A 13,619-nucleotide genomic window follows, 5' to 3' on the forward strand; every position below is an offset into this window, starting at 1 on the left:
CTTCTCTATATGGTTGGTATGATAACAGTACAAAGGTTCCTCAAAAGCCTAATAATAGAACTATCATAGGATCCAAAAAGTCCACTACTGGGTATATAATCAAAAGATATAAAATTATCACATTATTTATCACATTAAAAAGATACCTGCACTCCCATATTTTTGGCAATGCAATTCACAATAGCCAAGACAAGTAATCAACCAGGTTATCCATTGACTGATGAATGTATAATTAAAAATTATGTATATATGGAATGTACAATAGAATATTAGTCATAGAAGAATAAATTGTAGCATTTGTGGGAATGTGGATAGAACTGAACAATACTATGGTAAGTGAAACAAGCCAGGCACAGAAAGGCAAATCCCACATGTTCTCACCCATTGGTAATAGCTAAAAAATTTTGATCTCGTAGAAGAAATGAGTAGAATAGTGGCCACTAGAGACTAGGAAGGGGAAAAGGAAGAAGAAAGGAGAAAGATAGCAAAACAGATAGATAGGAGGAATTAGATTTAGTATTCTCTAGCACAGTAGGATAACCATAGTCTAAAACAATTAAATTTCAAAATAACTAGAAGAGTCTGAAGGTTTGCAACACATAGAAATGGTAAGCATTTGAGGAGGCAGAAATGCTAATTACCCTGCATTGTATACATGTGTCAAGTGATCATATTGTACCCTCTAAATATGTACAAATATTACATATCAATTTAAATATAATGCTGACAAGGAAAATTAAGTAAGAATAAAAATAAAAATGATTGTGTAGCAGAAGCAACTACTTTTTTTCATTTAAATACAGCTACAAATTATTTGGACTACAAAAATCAAATCTAAACAGGTAGATTTTTGCCTCCTTGGAGAAATTTCTGAAAAAAAAATATTCTATAAAGATAATTCCACAACTAAATTACACAAAATGATTTTATATTTTAAACAATAGTGTTTGTATTACAGTTTGAATCATATTTGATTATTTGATCACCAATTATTTATTTAGCTCTTCCTTCATGACTCCCTTAAGGTAGTGAAGCTAAATTGGCAAATAAAACATGGTGTCTTCCCTCAAGGAACTCACAATCAAGGGGAAAGCCACACACACAATTTTAACATTGTGGTACATCTAGGAAACTCGCCTGAATCAGACTCAACTTTTCAGCCACCATGTCTTGTCTCTCAAAGCTAAAATAAATGGCAAAAAGAACCAAAGACACTACAGGAAAATTATGATTTATATGGCTTTTGGTAGCAGGGTGACAATATTTTCAAATGGAACTTTCTTCTACTCTCTCACCTTTAGGAATCATGTTTGTAGGAAATATCTTTGTATATTTTCACTGAACAAAGGCTACAAAAGGTATCATTTATTTTTGTAAAGAGAGAGTGTGTGTGAGAGAGAGACAGAAAGAATTTTTTAATATTTATTTTTTTTAGTTTTTTCGGCAAACACATCTTTGTTTTTGTATGTGGTGCTGAGGATCAAACCCAAGCCGCACGCATGCCAGGCGAGCACGCTACCGCTTGAGCCACATCCCCAGCCCAAAAGGTATCATTTAAAAAAAAAAAAAAGTCTACAGGAATGATCCTGCTCAATAACATGAATCTCTATACCTTTCTGATCCTAATCAGGAAATCCAGCACTGGACTCTTGTCTAAAGTTGACAATTTCACACACACACACACACACACACACACAAATCTCATATTATCATTAGCATAAAAAAGATGAAACAAAAGAATCCTCACAGTTAACCTGTCATATTAAAGTAACTTAAATTGCCCTAACTTTATTTACACATTGAACACACAATTCAATTTTATATGTTATATGTGTATATCTAAGCATCAAGCCAAACTGATACCCAATGATTGAGTTTACCCAGAGAATGAAAGAATGTCTGTAAATCTCATTAGAATGAGATGATTCAGACTCAAAACTCTGCTGATATGTTGGGCCTATGAGCTAGAAAGTAGCCTATATTGCATTTGTGAGGGGCTCACCAGGTCTGGACATTTGTGGTTTGGCACACTGACTATGCCCAGCCCCATCACCATGGTAACCTGGCCACCTTCAGGTACACAGCATGTTCCCTTCCTTCTGCTTTTTGCTGCTGACCTTTTCAACCATTGGTTGCCAGTTTTAAGGGTGTTGCTAGCTCATTGGATTATTACAGTCCTCAGCTAATTGGCCCAGTAATAGACTATGCATAAAAGGCTTGCCTATGCAGTAATCAAGTGGATCAAGTTCTCTGAAACTGGTCTCCAGAGGTCTCTTTTCGACTCTGTCGCCACAATTTCCTCAGCTGTTCTATGGGCTTCGGCTGGACTGAGTAAGCCCACACTGATAATGTAATTTAACCAATAAATGATCTTCTTCAGGGGGCATTTTCATTTCACTGAATGCAATTAGTAAGGCTTCTTCTCAATTAAATGTTTTATCAAGTCACTTGAATAAGCCAATTTTCTTGTATGAAGAAAAGAAGGACAGTTATAATTGTGAGTCATGCTGTTCTGCCTGTTTCCTTTGGTAAAAACCAACAGAGAATCAATCCCCTTTCTTGGGACAGCAAGGCTATAACAATGTCAGCAGCATGAAGAGCAAACCACAAAACTTTGGTCATCCATTGAAGCCAGGGAAATAGGTGGATTCTGCTATGCAAACCTCACCACGTCTCACTCCCTCTCCCCACCCCTCTCTCCTTTTCTAACAATTGAATAGCAAAGGTTAGTAGGATTTGGAGATTTTTCTGGTTAACTAATTTATTAGATGGCATCATTTTTCTGTCCCCAATTCCATTTCTGCCCACATATATAGATCCAATATGACCCAAAATTGTCCATTATGGTTTGATGATCCTTCTACACATGTTCCCATTTGGGGAGCAACCCAAGCATCAAGGCCTGCTCCACAGAAAAAGGCATTTCTGGTGATCTGTACAGCTCAAAGCTCAGAGCATTCAGCAAGAGGTGCTGCAGGTCCCAGAGGACTTACCATCACACCACTGGAAGAATAGAAAGTTTAGAGCCACTTTTTACAACCAAAAACTTACCTTATATTGGTAGATTTTTCTAACTCGGATCATTTTAGGCCACAAAACTTAAACCATAAGTATTTCAGGGCATATTTTTAAAGTATCTAATCAACAAACACCTTTGGATGGATTAACATGTTTAGGCCACTTACTACCACAGTATTTGGAAATCAGAGATATAAGCAAGAAATATCAAATGAAAATTAATTTAATTTAAAAAGCTTAATTTAAACTATTAAGAGAATGTTACTCTCTAACACTCCATCCAATAGTAACTTCTTTCTAACTATACATGTATATATTTCTAAACCCTTTTAATAATTTAAGGAACATATTGATAATACATGATCTCTAGCATAACATCTTGTGCTTCCGTGACATGCTAAATAAATATACGCCATGTTCTCCAAGCACAGGCACTGAAGTAAGTAAGGTAATATTGACTTAAAACTTCTTTCAATCTTTCAGCCAACCAAGATACCTGATAATGAAACACTATTTCAGGGCACTAATCATGCACCCTCTATATGATGGTTTCTTCTAGAACAACTGAGAAAGAATTAGATTTCAAGAGGTGAGATGCTATTTTAAAATACTTTCAAATTAAAAATGATGTGATAATTCAAAGATTGGGTGTTTAAGGTCAGAAGACCTTAAATGATGCCCAAAGTCCACCAGATTTAAGAACACCTTTGTATAAGAATGATCTCTGCTCACACATATTCACGCAGTATTCTCCATTTCATAGTTAGACTAGCAAGACTTGTCAATAGTTATCTTAAAAACGTGTGAGTGGCAAAATAGTTTTTAAAAAGTACAATTTTACTAATTCCACACCAACTAAAAATTTCATATTATTATACACAACAATGAAAGTAATGTATTTAAATTCACACCTCTCAGAAACCTGTTTAGGTTAATATGTTATCTATACTACTCATTCTCTTACAATCCACTATTACCCTGGGTATCTCTTCACGAAATTTTAGGCATCTGAAAATGAAAGCATCTAAGACTGGGGAAAAAACAAAATTTGCTATATTCTTCCCAATCCTCTTGGCTCCTCTAAAGGCTTAAAATCTAAATATGGTTTTTTACACACTCAAAATGATTAATCCATATCATTTAGGAGATTTGTTGGCAAACATCCTTCCCTCTTTTACACTTTCCACCTGTCATACATAAATAGGAAATTTAGAAAAAGAAACCATTTTATATTAAGTATTTTCCAAATTTTATAGCAATATCTCTAAACACCATTTAAAACCTTTTGGGTATCAAATTGCTCCCAAGTAATATGAAGTGGCTAATTTTTTTGTCTCTAAATCATTGCCTATACACATAGAAAAAATAATTGCCAGCTACTCTGCTTAGCACTTAAGCTATTTCATAGGCATCCCAATATTCCAAAGTCTTCTGATTTATGTTCCACTTTTTTGCTCACCAAATTTTATTCTATACAACACACAGTTCAAAGGTCACCTTTCTAAGGAAGATTTCCTCCAAAAAAGAGCTTCCCTTTCTGTAATGACATCATATGTATTAAGTTACTTTGCTATTATATGCTGCCTGGGTTTATTTTTCTGCATCATTGGTCATATAAATGTTGTTTCCCTAAGTAGCCCAAATATTTGAGAGCAGTCCTTCATTGATCTTTGAATCCCCAGCAATTAGTACAGTGTCTCCACACAGTGCAATGTTGACAATGTGCTAAGTTTTATGTATTTTTCTTTTTGAAAAATTACAGTCTACCTAATGAGAAAAAATTTAAACAAACATACCTTTCTTCCCAAAATAATGGGTTTATTTTCCCCATGTCTCCTACCAGACCTCAATGAGCAATTGATAAATATAAATTTAAAACTGTGTCTTGTATCAAGTTAAGTACCAATGAACATGGTGAACCAGTTCTCACTGAATTTATACTCTGGTGAGAGAAATGGGAAAAAATGAAAAAGCAAGTAAATTAATTGCATGAAGTATTAAGTGTCCTGAAGCAAGTAAACAAAGCAGTTACTTTCAGATAATTTATTTGCAATACAGCTGGCAATGTAATGGGAGGTCAGTACAAGCCTCTAAGTATCCTATAAGATTAAATATTCAAAGAGGTGGAGGGAGTTGTTAGATTACCCTAGGCATATATCTTGTACAGTATTTTCAGCTTTAAGAATTTTTAAAATGAGATTTACTAAATTTAATAGGCAAGCCACATGTATACACACACATATATTCTACATATTTCTATATATGTTGAAGGCAAGCCATACATATATACACACACTTACATATATGTATGTGCATATTGAGAATATGCCATACACATACACACAACCTATATACCTCAGTGCTTTTAATGCTTATGGGGGGGGGGACTTCCAGAGTGTCCAATTCCTCAGGGTCATTTACACCCTACCATAACCTTTACTTGAGAGGAGTGGACTTCAAGGGTGAAGTAGGTGCATGTAGCCAGGAAGGCAGAAAAAAAGCTACAAAAGATAAAGTGATGTTTTCTCCCGAAACCAAAATTTTCACAGTGCACAAATTACTTCAAAGGAGGGCTAGCACTTAAAAAAAAAAAAAGTAGTAGATAGTACAATTGATAAAGGCCCTGATTCCTCCATCTAGGGTTCCCCTTCATACATTAGCATTATGGGCTAAGTCTTTTGTTTACTAAAGCACAAGATGTTGAACTTCTGGGCCAGCGCTCTGTCTTGCTGCTCCCAGGCTTGATACTGTGTGGGCACACGAGAGGGCTTAACAAACACCTGCTAGGACGACGCCCCCCAGCTCCACCCCTCAAAGAATCTCCTTTTCAGTCTTGCCTCCCGACTCCCAGCACCACCCAGATCCGCTCACAACCCCGCCAAGTCGACCCCAAGACTCCAGTCTCCCACCTCCATCCGCAGCCTGCCAACTCCCTGGGAGACCCCAGCCGCTTCCTCCGCAGCGAGCCAAAGCTGTCCAGAGTTTCCGCCTTGGTCTCCTTGGTTACCGCGTACCTCGGTACCCATAGCAACCAGAACGTTTGGTCCTGCCGCTGTCCGCCGGCAGAGGGAGCAAAAGAGCCCCGTGGATTTTGAGACAAAAGGGCGGTCACTGTAAAAAGAGGGTAAGGAAATGTAACAGATCGAGGAGGCTTTCCAGCAGAAGAGGTCTTGGAAATGAGGGATGTAACATTCAGCCCTCATCATTGCAAGCGCTAGTCTAAGAGCTTTAGATGTAATATTTGCTTCATCACCACAACAACCTAATGGATATTTAAGAAAACTGAGGCACTGCGTGAGGTGTGGTGCCACACTCCTGTAATCCCAGAGGCTCTGGAGGCTGAGGTAAGAGAATCGCGAGTTCAAAGCCAGCCTCAGCAACTTAGCGATGTTCTAAAGCAACTCAGTGAGACTCTGTCTCTAAATAAAATATTAAAATGGGATGGAGGTGTGGCTAAGTGGTTAAGCCCCCCTGGGTTCAATCCCTGGTGCCAAAAAACAGAAAACTGCGGCACCGAAAATGTTACTAAACCCCCAATTGCAAAAGCTAGCAAATAGCAAACCCAAGAATCTACCCAAGTAGTTCTGCCTCAGATCTTACACATATATCCTTTGTTTTCTTGCTCATCAAAACGTACAAAAGACAAACTTAGGATAAGAATCTAGGACTTTGGGCAAGTCCAGAACTTTCTTTTTCTTTATATATGACCCATGAAGATGTGTGAATATAAAATGTATGTGTGCATGAAACAAAATAACAACCACCAAAAACAAATACTTATGAGCTGCACACACATATTCAACCCATGAACAGAGCCTCTATAGGGAATTTAATTTCATTTTTCAGCTTCTTAAATATGCTGTTGGGTTTTTTATATTTCTGTTTTTATATACCGTAGGCATCTGTGGTTGGTTCTGCAGTCACTCCCTAAATTATAATAACCATATTGCATTCATATCAGTACTGAACTAGTAATCTTAACTATTATAGTTAACACACTAAGCTTTGCACCCTTACTTCCCACATTAGTGTGCCTGCAGATGTCCATTTAAGAAAACATTCAATGTTTTCTTTTGGTAGACTCAAATGTGTAAAAGTATAACCACCATGAATAAGAGAAGACAATGGGTTTGGGGGGGATATTCAGGTTTTGATGTCAGGCAGATTTGAATAAGAGTCCTGGTCATGCTACACTTGCCTCCTGCATGGCCTAAGTGAACCCTAAAGGCCAGTCTCATGGTTGAAAGTTTACTCCACACACAGTAATGGACAAAATGGTGAATAACACAAGGACACTGTCTTTAGGTATAAGCCATGCCCTTAAACTGTAAGAAATGGTGGTGGTGGTGTACTATAAGGGTTACTCTCATGTGCTTATGGTATGACTTCACCAAATCCTTCCCTTAATGCTACTACAGTGAAAAATTTCAAGGGGATGTTTAATACTGTTACTTTTCTTGTTCTGGCTATGTTTCTTAGACAGGTATAATCATCAAATTACCAGGAATGATGTGTTCAGGATTCATTTATTTATCCAACAAGTATTGAAAGTCCATTCATCTAGGTCTGAAAAATGATGCAATAAAGAAAATAAAGTCCTTTAAGGCAATAAACAAATACAAGTATGTATCGAGTATTATAAAGAAAAAGCATAATAAAGAAATAGAAAATAATTAAGAGTTCTATGTTAGATTAGATGGTCAGAGAAGTCTCTGAAAGAAGAAGACAAGGGCAATCATGACAAAGAACATTCCAGAGAAAGGGAACAATAAACTAACTTCAATTCTGGCCCAATGTAAAGCAGTATTCTGCATCAAGCTTCTTATCACATCTATATAGGACTCAGTTTTACTTCAACAACAACAACAAAAAAAAAACATCCTTACAATGCATTTACTGGCATAATAGTATTAAATTCCTAAAAATTAATATGTGAGATATTCTGATATTTTTGAAAGCATCAAAATAACATTATCTTGCTTATGTTTAGAAAAATAGCTTATGTACAAGTAGGAAAGACAAAAGCAAAGCCAAGATATAATCCATGCCAAGTCACACAGTAAAATACAAAATATAAAGTACTTGTCTTTCAGAACTATGATTAGTGACAAAATGAAATGAAACATGTAAAAACAATGACACCTCTAGAGAGATGATACTCTCTCCACTGAAGCAGAATGCATTTAACTGACACACCAGCAATTCTGCAAATAGTTTACCACATCTATATCAGGAGCACAGTATTCCTGAGGGTTTTTGCAAAAAAGCACGCTTCACTGTGCCACTGTGAAGACAAGATTTGAACACAAGTTTTCTGAGCTAGGAATATTCAATTTAAAGAGAAAAAATTACCCATAATGCAGAAATTAAAGCACAGACTTATTGAGTTTGAAAGACAGCTGCAAGGTCATGCTTAAAAACATCCTCTCTCTAGCTCACACACACACACACACACACACACACACACACACTTCCATTGAATAAGCCCAATTCATTAAGTAATTTTTTTTTGTACTTGGTAGAAGTACAGCCTGGAGGAAAATTATGGCAGACCCTAGGATTTTTCTGGTCAGTCACAGGTAATAAAAGCTTTTATGTGAATAATAAAAATCGTCCTCCCACATAATTGTCAAAACTCTGTATGATTTAGCATTAGATTTTTGCCTTTTACAGTGGTGGGACTACAGAGTTCAAGGAAGCCTCAAATCAGGAAACTGTTAAGAAAGGTTTGTGTTTCTGTTTTTCATTATCCATTGGTGCTTCAGTTTTATTAATTGCTACATTATAATCACAGAACAGGACAAGGAATAAGTCATAAAAGTCCTATTCTGGCTGGCAGGTGCTCAAAGCAGTTCATTCTCCAGACACCAGCCCTCCCCTACCGACTGGAACCTTCTCCCCTGCCTTCCTTTAGATGCAGATAATACTTTCTTCTCTGACCTTTACCTACTGAGGTCCCAGGTATCACCTGATTTTTTTCTCGCTCCTCTGAATGAAGTTTCAGTGGTTCCCCTAGGCAGAATTTATAATTGCCCACTTTCTCACATTCTTACATGTTCTATGTCTGACCTTCAAAAATCCTCTTGCATGCTTTGCCTTTCTATGCTGTGGGATTGTAGGACAGCCAACATGGTCATCTCTATTTGGCTCATACCCTATCAGCCAGCCAGCCAGCCTGACACACACTTCTGACCACTCACACTTCTGACCACTCAAACAACAGCTCCCTTTGGCCCGAGCTACAGGGACCCATTGATGCACATATTTGAAAAGAGGGTCAAGAATTGCCAACAAACATTATCAAAAGCTTGCAAATAAGATTAATGAACAACTGTTTGTCTTTTCAATACCATACTGGATCACTGTAAGGTAACTGTTAGTCTCTAACAAAATGTTTCTTTGTTTTATTATCATTTAAAGCTTTGATTTTATAAAGTTATATGTTTATTTTAGATTTTAAGTTGCCTTTCATATACTTTGTACCTAGGCATAAAAATATGTCTTTTAAATAAAACAATTAAAAAGTGATAGGTAATAAAACTTCAACATTAACCAATTTTGCATTTCATCTAGATATCTTATGCCAATATTTTTTTCTCAAAGCCTAAATATAGTCAACTAACCAAATTTTCCTTGAACTAGCTTTCCACTCAGACAACAAATCATTCCTTAATGAATGAAATAAATTGTAGCACATTTATATTCTATATTTATAGAACATCACTTTTTTTTACTACTGATATAATTTTAATAGCACCAACCCTTCCTTCTTTGGAGGGAAAGGGGACTCATAGCATACCAGTGGCTTCAAAAGTATCCTTTCAATTTTCTTCTACTCCCTAGCCTCTAGAACTCTGCAAAAGTCAGAAATTGTCAGTCAGTTCAGAATTAAAAAACCAGTATTCTACAAGCTACTTTTTTTTTTATAAGTCCTGCAATGTGGTCTAACTTGTACATGGAGCATCTATATTCTCTGTTGTTTAGAAGTATTACATCCTATTTCATATATATGGGTTTTTAAACTTGTCAAGCATAGCTGAGCTTTAGGGACAACATAAAATTATAAATAATAGTTCTCAAAAACCTAAATTAGTATGATACAAACATCTAAACACATATCAGTGGCTAAACTTGAGAAGAAAAAAGAAGGAACTTACTATAAGGAAGTGACATTGCCCTTTTGTAATTTTTCTCAGCATTATAATTTCTAGCTGTCATCCATGACACAGAATTCTTCAGCAAATACATTTCCATAACACAAGGCAATTATTACTGATGCTTCACAAGTGAAGGAGAATCATCAGGGCATATGATAAATTTTCAATTCTTGTGATGTGCTTGCTATGTCTTCCAATGAAAAATAGATGCATAGGCTTCTTGAATGGTCATAGCTTTATTCAGTCAACATTTAGTCTACATCTGTTCTGTTCCCAGGCACTGATCTGAGATGTACATAAAGATATACTGCCGCAGTCTGGCTGGGCACAATCAGGAGCCACTTGTCAAAAGAAACTAACTCTATTTTTAGAACCACACACGCCAAACAAAACAGCCTCTCAGGAAAAACCCTCAGAGCCTCAACTGCCACCACCAGCTTTCCACAAGCCTCTCTCTCCCACACAAGCTTCTCTCCACCTCCCACAATCCTCCTGCTCTTGAGGCCGATTGGCTGGGTCACGTGGGCGGAGCCAAAAAAGTCCCCCAATGAGCAGCTCCGTGGTCTGAAAGGGCAGGGAAACAGCCCAATGAGCATCACCGCAGAGGAGCCAATCAGCTAGATGTTGCTGGGGCCGAGGAGCCAATCAGCTAGATGTTGCTGGGGCCGCTGTGAGCCAATCATCAGCCGGCAGCTGGAAGTTTGCTGGGGCCCATTCGGCTGTGGCTCTCAACAATATACAAAAATGCCATCTCTGTCCTTGAGGAACTCAAACAAAAGCCTACAAGCAATTAATATGTAATGTACTATGTTCAAAATACTTGGGAGTATCATTTGTTTGTGGCCTGGCCAAAATTGGCAGGTGGTTCAAAGATAGTATATAGTACATGTAGCAGAGAAATTAAGGATAAAAAGCTGTGTTGAAGTCAGATTTAGAAACAAGTCAGATGTTATCCTGATCGTCTGTGGGTGGACCCCCAAATTATTTTTAAAGAGGAATCAGTATATTTATAATAGCATATTCCAAATGGCATTCTGTTGACAAGATAGATGCAAAGGCAGAAGATGAAGACAAGTTCAAAATATGCTTATATTGATGAGTCTGCAACAAATCAATCTAGAGGACACAGGCCAAGCATAATAGATTCAATGTGATTTTGTAAACTCCCATCAGTACTTGGAGATCGGAGAAAAGTGATTGGCCAGGAGCAGAGAGTAAATCTGCTGATCTCTGGATTGCATAGCTTGGTTGACTAAGGAGATGGTACTGACGCCCAACTCTGGAACAGCAGGAAAAGAAACAAGTTCACAGAGAGGGGGCCAAGGAAGTTGACAGAATGAGTTCAGTTTTGTAATTTGTACTTTTGTGGTAGCAGAAGGGAGTAAGAAAAATAAAATATAGCTCTGGTTATTAGGAGAATGATGGGGGCTGACCCTGTGTGTGTGTGTATGTGTGTGTAATATGTATCATCAGCATATAGATTGGAACCAGAGCTAAAAAGACAACTGGAAATCGTCATGGAGCCTTCACAAAATCATGAAGGAAATGATTTTGGGAAAGACAGTCATCCAACTTTCCTAAAACAGACCAGTTTAAAACCCATACTCAGCCTTGTTTATCCAGCAGTGTTTACTGCAGGGTCCTCACAGAGGAGGTAAGGACACAAATGAATTCATGGCAGTAATCCAATCCTCATTTGTCCTCAGTGTCATTTATACTTTTACTGTTAATAAACAAGCACACACAACACCAAGTGGAGGAAAAAAAAACTGGCACCAGTCTCTGAAGTTCGTGTCTCATATTTGTATTTGTATTTGACAATATAAATACTCCTATTAAAAACACCATTTCTTTCGTTCATGGAAATGGGTCTAGAAAGTGCAGAAAAAAATTCAAGGACAAGATTTTAGAAAGTCAATTTTAAATAAGAGGACAGTTTATTTGAACATAAACAGCATTATTTTATTTTTCACAGTAGCCTCTAATTTAATGTAAGGTTAGTATCTGGGGTTCCATTCAAGGACTGATAAACTATTGTAGTGGGCACCAATAGTCTCACATCCTGCTGCTATCCGACAAGAAGCTGTGCATCTTGGCAGCCATGCTGTACTGCATGATCCAGTCCACGCTATAATGACCAGTCCGATTCTGTCTTCTAAAAATGTGGAATTGAGGTGGAGAGAGAGATTCTCAGGATACCAGTATTCTGCCATATGAACCACAGAAAGAAAAACAAAAGGAAACTAGGAAGAAAAAAGGAGGAAGAAATGGGGGAGTAAAGCAAAGATGAGAGATGGCTTTTCTGAGGACTAACAACATTCTATATAATACATATTTTTAAAAATCCACTTTATTAATTAAACTAGCTTGGGCTGGCTTGGGCTGTGCAGTACAAAGAACCTTGAGTAAAATACCTCCAAGAAAAATTGTAAAGTAAAAATAGAGTAACTTTCTTTATACAGCAAGTCCAAACAGATTCCCAGAATTTTTCCCTAACAACAAAAAAGCATTAATCTATGACTCCCATAATATTAATATTCTTACACAGACATGGAAAACTCATTTTGGCATGCTATCGAAGTCATCGACTTAAAAAAAAAACTAAAATCTCTTGTTTATTTTTTAATCAGTTTAATTTCTTAGTTTATTTGCTTTAACTGTGCCAGTTTTGCTAGCAGACAATTATTTATAATTGATGTAGCTTTAGGGAAAACCTAATCTTAAAAAGAAAAAAACTGGCATTTCAAAGAAAAAAAAGTCATTCAATTTTGATCCTTGCCAAGTTTTAATAAGTGTATCCTACTGTCTTCTTGAAATTTATGCACTGCTAGCTGTACTTCATTTGGAAAATTTGCATTTTTCTCTTGCGCACTCAAGCTGGGAGGCACAAAACAAGAGTTACAAGGTTTATTTGACATAAGATGTCTAACAGCAATTTCCTTTCATCAACTTTATTCTCCTACAGTTCTGATCCCCAGGGGCAGATTTTTCATTAGATTTTATGAAACGTTGTATAATAATAGCCTTACCTTTGCAGAAGTTACTCCCAAAACATTCCAAAGAGGCTGCCATAACTCTTAACACTAGAGAACACACCAGAGTTACCCTTCTCAGGTCCACTGCAAGTTAATGTTATCATGTACCTATCTTCACATTAATTCCAAATATTATAAAGCAGCTAATACAACTAGCTTTGGTGAAGATGGTGCTCATGCAGACATTCAATTCATGCTTATTGAGGACGTACTGTGTTCCAAGTGTTCTGACCAATAATATCTATAAGCATGAAGAAGACAGATTTATATTCCATTTCTGGGGGAAAATATGGTCTAGATAGGGGATATAGGACAGAATTCAGAATAACAACTGCTAAAATTTTGAGAACATGATCAGAGGAAAGACGGTATCTCGAAGTTGGGGCTCTAGAAAGGCTTCTTGGCCTAA

At 36.9% G+C, this 13,619-nt stretch overlaps 1 protein-coding gene across 2 annotated transcripts in view; it reads right to left on the bottom strand.

Annotated features, from left to right (window-relative positions):
- Positions 1–6,018, bottom strand: part of Zbbx (zinc finger B-box domain containing) — a 138,454-nt gene extending 132,436 nt beyond the window's left edge. For both annotated transcript variants that reach the window (XM_046422883.2, XM_058572245.1), the window contains exon 1: positions 5,928–6,018. The gene's annotated coding sequence lies outside the window, so the exon portion shown is untranslated. The remainder of the gene's footprint in view (positions 1–5,927) is intronic.
- Between the last annotated feature and the right edge of the window lie 7,601 nt (positions 6,019–13,619).

The sequence above is a fragment of the Marmota monax genome, unplaced genomic scaffold (assembly GCF_021218885.2).
Source record: "Marmota monax isolate L192 unplaced genomic scaffold, Marmota_monax_Labrador192_F-V1.1 WCK01_AAM20220418_F8-fsc00110, whole genome shotgun sequence".
Taxonomy (NCBI): Eukaryota; Metazoa; Chordata; class Mammalia; order Rodentia; family Sciuridae; genus Marmota; species Marmota monax.